The following is a 7,117-nucleotide window of genomic DNA, read 5'->3' on the forward strand; positions in this document are numbered from 1 at the left end:
GCACAGACCAGCAGGTATTGTGCTCGTTTTCAGCACCTTGTCTAATCCACCGACTGGCAGCAAACTCTCACTCTCCTATCAACATGGATACATTTAGGCCTCATTCACATTGCGTTCCGTTCGCGTGGCAGTCCGTGTTGAGCGGGTTTTGTGGCTTTTTTTTTGTGACTCCCGGCAATTAGCTGTGCGCTGTGTTTTTTTTTTTTTTTTCAATTGCTTCCCTAAGCGGCCGTCATTCAGGAAGTGAACTCTTTGAACCAGAAAAGAATAAATACAATGTATTTATTCTTAAAAACTCGAACGCAATCGGTGCACAGAGTGATTTTGTGAGCATTTCGCTTTTCTCCTATACCTTCCATTGAGGCGAAATCGCCTCAAAAATGGTCCACACACCACTTTACTGAACAAACAGCACCCGACCCGCGCTGATATGAACCTTCTCATAGGCATTCATTGCACAAGCGTTTGGGGGGCGTTTTTAAAAATAGCCCGCGCGTGAAAAAAGAACGAAAACGTCTCCAGTGTGAACGAGCCCTCAAGAAGGCAAACTTCTGTTTTGCATAGTATTTTAGTAAGGAGGCTTTTTGATCTTTTACAGACCCTTACACAATTCACCATAAGCTTGCTGGGCAATCGGTGTCTCCTATCGAAAGTTTCTGCTGGAAACACTGTGAAATGATTGTCTTTTATATGCACATAAAACCAAGGTAAACAAAATGAAATTCCAGTCTCGTTCCAGCTCTAGGACCCCTGATGCATGTCTGTCTTCCTTGGCTTTCTTCAACAATAGCCGGTCCGTATCGGGTATCTGCTACTGCACAGACACAAGCTGCAAGCCAAGGGGGACAGAGCTAGCGCGCCGGCGCTGGGAAGCCACACTTTGGGGGTCCCAGCACTGCAATGAGATTGTGCAAGAGGACAGGGAAAGCCTCTTTAGGATCCAGAGGCTTCCCATCCTGAGGTAAGTTTCTAAAATTGAGCCATGCAAACCTCCCAGGTACCCGAGGCGACACGTGACATGATGAGATAAACATGTGTATGTACATTACAAAACATGAATAATCAGGCTGTTTTACTTGTTTTATTATGTTGAGTTAAAGGGATACTGTAGGGGGGTCGGGGGAAAATGAGTTGAACTTACTTGGGGCTTCTAATGGTCCCCCGCAGACTTGCTGATGTCACCAGGAGCGTACTGCGCAGGCACAGACCTTACTTGGCCTGTGCTATACACTCCTGGTGACATCAACGGGAGCGAGGACACGGCAATGCAGGCGCAGTGGTTTTCAGACTTTAAAGTCTGAAATTCCAGAAGTGAACCGGAGGCGGAGCCGGAGCATCGGGGAGTGGCTGCGCGGGCACAGGATGTCTGCGGGGGACCATTAGAAGCCCGGGGTCAGTTCAACTAATTTTCCCCCGACCCCCTACAGGATCCCTTTAATTTCTAGGCATGGAAGTGACAGCTTCTGTCTTGTCGGGAATATAGTAAACATCACTGATAAGCAAATTACAGACATAAAAGTTTTCCTGGTAGAATACAACTTCTGAGGGCAGGGAGAGATAAAATACATGAACTATTAACCTTTTCCTAACTCTGGGTCACTTAATAGGCTGCCACTGATTAGAGACAGGAAAACATTCAACCTACTTTGTAAATGTTTACTGTGGCACTGAAGCAAAATGTTTAAAGTGACACTTAGGGCTGGTTCACACTGCAAGAGCTTTTTCTAAGTGCTTGTGATTTGAAAAGCTCTTGCTAATGATATCCTATGTGTGTGTTCTCATCTGAGTGATGTGATTTTATAAAAAATCTCTCATAGCATTGAATTAGCAAAAGCTTTTCAAATTACTAGCGCTAAAGAAGCTCCTGTAGTGTGAACCAGGCCTTAAGCGAAAACAAAAAAAAACTTATGATATAATGAATTGTATGTGTAGTATGGATAATTGATAGAACATTAGTAGCAAAGAAAAGAGTCTCATATTTTTATTTTCAGTTATATATTGTATTTTTTATAACTGTCATTCTGTCATGTATGCAATTTACAAACCACACTCTGTATTTTAAACTATGAAACAGAGCAAAGCTAATGACCCTTTGAACTTCCCTGCAGTAAAACCTTATCGGAAGCTGCCTCTCACTGTTTCTTTGATGTGTAAGTGCTTCAGAAAGCAGCACTGTAGCCCAAGTTTGGTGGAAGAGCTCAGAGAAGCTCTTTTGCATAGGTAACATGTTAAGTTTCTTAACTCTTCCTGTCCTGGAAACAATATGAGACTCTTTTCTTTGCTATTAATGTTCTATTTCTTAGCTGTACTACACATACAATTCATTATATCATGCGTTTATTTTCACTTCAGATTCCCTTTAAATATAAAAGAAAACCATGGTATACTTTAAAAAAAAAGCCAGTTTTAGGACTAGGAGGACAAATATAGTTGTTTATCTCATCAGCTCATTTTCACCTTGGGTTCACTTTAACCGCTTCCAGACTGTGTTGGTAGAAATCTACGTCCTGCAGGTGGCTGTGTGGCTCTGGCAGGACGTAGACTTCGCTTTCCCTGCAGCGCACCACCGTCAATCTCCCTGCTTTGCACCCACCGCTGCTCACTTGCCCTGCCATCTATAAGACAGCAGATCTCTGTGAGCAGGTCAGTTCACCGCGGCTCGGAGCGCCAAAGCTGGGCACCGTCATAGCAGCAATGCTATGTTGCGCGCCCCATGTAATGATAATTCGGGGCTCTGGCGGTTGCCAGACCCTGAATTACATCTCCCTCTGAGTTGCGACAACTAGGATGGGTAGTAGTATTTAACGCCACCACGCAGTTTAGCGACAGCAGGGAGAGCCACCATTCAACTGCCAGACGCCGAGATGACCTGCATTTGTTTTCATTGGCTCTTGACTGCATGATCACTTTGAGCCAATCCCATTGGCTTACATTGATGGACAGGGTCAGGAGCCAATGAAAGTGGCTCCCGACCAGCTCACAGAGCTCTGTCATCAAAGAGACGACAGAAAGAGGGACCTGTGACGATGGGAGAGCGGCATAACCTGCGAGAGCGGAGGGCATGTGCGGGATTCATTGGTAAGTGCCGTTTTCTGGTACCAGAGTGCTGGTACGCAAGGGGTTAAATTACTAAAAAATGGACTTCTATTGCAAACATTTGCAACCCTCACCTAGGTTCTAAGTTATATGAAAGGATAGCAAGAACAGCTGAAAGATTTCTGAATTAGTGTTTGTACTATTGCAATCACATGTACACTCCTGCAGCTAGAACATTTTAATAAAATCTGGACGACTTGTGAATGACTAAAAAAAATCTCTCAGTAGGTGTTTGTATATGACTTAATTACACAACTGCTTGATCATGAACATAGCAACCCTTGCTATGCCCTCATATGACCCTGAAAAACGGTTTCCACTTAACAGTGAACAATTTTTAATAAATCCAGACAAGATTTGCCATATGACTTGAATACCAAGAGTCCAAGTTCCTCAGCCTCCATGCCTAGTGGCCACCTCCCCCCTTATAAAGTTCCCTGTTGTGTACTGGCCCTCTCCCTCCCCTCTATACAGTTCCCTGGTGTCTAGTGGCCCCCTCCCTTCCCTATACAGTTACCTGGTGGCTAGTGTCCCCCTGTCCCCCATATGGCCTTATTGTTGATCTAGGGCTTCACCTCCAAAATAGCTTCCCTGGTGGTCGGGAGTGGGCTAAACATAATGCAAACTTAGGGAAACCACTTGTGGGCCAAATGTGATGGCTGCAGAGGCCAGATTTGGCCCGCGGGCCAGAGTTTGATATGGATGAACTAGAGCAGGCATGGGCAAACTCGGCCCTCCAGCTGTTACAGAACTACAAGTCCCACAATGCATTGCATGAGTCTGACAGCCAGAGTCACGACTCATAAAGGCAAATGCATTGTGGGACTTGTAGTTCCGTAACAGCTGGAGGGCCGAGTTTGCCCATGCCTGATCTAGAGGGTAGTTGGAGACATTAGAGATGGAGACACAGGTTAGCGGATGAGATGGTGAGCCTTTAATACTACCTATATCAAATTATAGGCTTGTCATTTATGTATTTATAAAGAATTTTTAATTCAGGTCTGTTGTCTATAGTGACAGTAATAAGAGGTGGAATGGAAACTGCTATCAGGGATACTAAGCTTAACTTTACCTATTAATTTCAATTACTGTAAGCTGACTTACTTCTTCTCACAGCATGGTTCCACTATTAGGGCAGATTACATACCCACATTGTTCTTATATTACAGAAAACATTCACATTTGAAAGGTAAAATTATATTTTCAACTTGAATTATTCCACTAGACCCATCAAGTGTATTCCTAAATTAGTGATATTATGTCGGGCTTTTCATGAAGAAGTGTTTTTTTCCATCCAGCCTTATTTTATCATATGCAAATTCTTTGATTTTATTTAATAATCACACTATATATACTTGTATAGATCCATGTAATGTACCTATCTCTGCCACACATCACAGATTGCTTCATGCTAATCGGAGCTCAGTTGCAGCGATTACACTGTGAGTTTGATTAACACAGGCTTAAATGGACTTATCAGAACTGTTCATTAATTCCTTGATGGCCACCAGATGTCATTGTAGCATTCAGTAGATTATAACAGAAACATTTGTTAAGCCAAATAACTGTTGATTAAACACATACTAATAGTGTCTACCAAATGGAAGGAAATCTAGAAAGAAGCAGGGGAACAGCTTTAACTGCAGTGTCAAATTAAGAAAAATCAGAAAGGAATGGATACAGAAAAAGAAAAAAACAGACTCTGTAATTGGTTATTTGTGATGCACTAAATCTAATGACAGACAAGAAAATGGCACCCTCTATGGATCAGGGTCCCTAATGCTGGGAAGACACAATGCAATATCCATCCGATTGGCAGGAATTGGGCGATTATTTCCGACATGTCCAATCTGTTTCTGATCGAGAAAGGGATCGATTTTGAGAAGTTTTCGGAAAATCGTTCCCTTTATTGACTGGGAGCAGTTTGGACATGTACACATGCTACAACTTCCTGTCGATCACCCGTTGTTCGGTCAGTAAATTGCATAGTGTGTTCCCAGCATTAGTTGATCCCAGCGTTAGTTGACCCTGCATTTATAGCATGAATTGATCCTGACATGTAGGCCATTAAAAGCTACCAAAATGGCTATTTAGGTAGCATTTAGGATTCTACAGAAATCTGATATTTCAGTGGACACTCTGTAGGTCATTCATGAAAGCTACTTGTAAGATCTGAGGAGGCTGAGATAGCAAGTCCTTAAGATGCAGGTCACAGGACATTTGAGGCAGGGACTCCTGGAGTGGCTTCTACAGAACTGGATCTCCCACCTTCTCCTTGTTTTTGTTTTGTTTTTTTTGTTGTTGTAAAGGTGGTCATTCTCAAAGTGGATCACTGCCTGGTGCATTGCTGTGATCCACTGTAGAGTCACATTAACACCTAGCAGAGGATTCCATCCTAATTTTACTACCAACATGATGTTTCACACATGTATGAAGTACAAGTTTCTGGAAGCGCTCAGAGTCTATATTGTCCAAGCGTTATAAATAGTCCTTATCTTCCCTTCAGTACATATAATCCTCTCACCAGATGTTGTTGCTAATTAGGTTATAGATCAGGCACGGACAAACTCGGCCCTCCAGCTGTTATGGAACTACAAGTCCCACAATGCATTTGCCTTTATGAGTCATGACTGTGGCTGTCAGACTCCTGCAATGCATTGTGGGACTTGTAGTTCCGTAACAGCTGGAGGGCCGAGTTTGCCCATGCCTGTTATAGATCAGCAATGACAGCATTGGTTGATATCTCAATCTTCACCGGAATCCACGCTCTCCAAGATACGTATTACCTCAAAGGAATATATATGGAACAAAACATAGCGTAATACTGTCACATATATTGTGATAATCACCGTGCACTAACACACTGTGTATGCTTCCACCTCACGCCTATGAACAAAATGTACGCTCACCAGATATTTATGCTGACCACATGGACCAGCCAGTGCGCTTGTAATTGATTGATCTCTCCTATAGATGTGCACGCGTTGACCTCACTCCTCTGCGAAGTATCCAAATTGCTATAAACTCAAATCAGTAAAACAACATAGCGTAATCCAGTACACGGAATATGAGTCCACTCCTTCACCTCAGTGCAAACAGCAAACCACCAGTGCTCCTAGACATGCAAATAGTACCAAGTTGCGCTCACCGCATATAATGGCTGACCTCAAGATGACCAGCAATGGCGTTTGTATAATCTTCTATAGACGTTACCATATACACAATCCAGTATCCTCCTTGAACTCAAACAGACATTTTGCATAGCGTAATACTGTTCTATTTATATAAAAGTTTAAAAAAATTGCACTCACAAAGATAAAGTTGATATGCGCATATCTCACGTAAAATTCCAGGCTGCAGCTTGTACATGCGTCTAACCCGTCTGCCGGAAGCCACGCCGTTTTTAAAGTTTTTTAAAACTTTTATATAAATAAAACAGTATTACACTATGCAAAATGTCTGTTTGAGTTCAAGGAGGATACTGGATTGTGTATATGGTAACGTCTATAGAAGATTATACAAACGCCATACAAACGCTATTGCTGGTCATCTTGAGGTCAGCCATTATATGCGGTGAGCGCAACTTGGTACTATTTGCATGTCTAGGAGCACTGGTGGTTTGCTGTTTGCACTGAGGTGAAGGAGTGGACTCATATTCCGTATACTGGATTACGCTATGTTGTTTTACTGATTTGAGTTTATAGCAATTTGGATACTTCGCAGAGGAGTGAGGTCAACGCGTGCACGTCTATAGGAGAGATCAATCAATTACAAGCGCACTGGCTGGTCCATGTGGTCAGCATAAATATCTGGTGAGCGTACATTTTGTTCATAGGCGTGAGGTGGAAGCATACACAGTGTGTTAGTGCACGGTGATTATCACAATATATGTGACAGTATTACGCTATGTTTTGTTTGTCAAGAGGTAGCGCTCAAGGTGCGTATCACCTATAAAGGATGTCATCAAATCAAATATGTTCAGCTTATACTACATATGACAGGTACAAGCCTAAATATAAAC

This window comes from Hyperolius riggenbachi, chromosome 9 (assembly GCF_040937935.1).
Source record: "Hyperolius riggenbachi isolate aHypRig1 chromosome 9, aHypRig1.pri, whole genome shotgun sequence".
NCBI lineage: Eukaryota > Metazoa > Chordata > Amphibia > Anura > Hyperoliidae > Hyperolius > Hyperolius riggenbachi.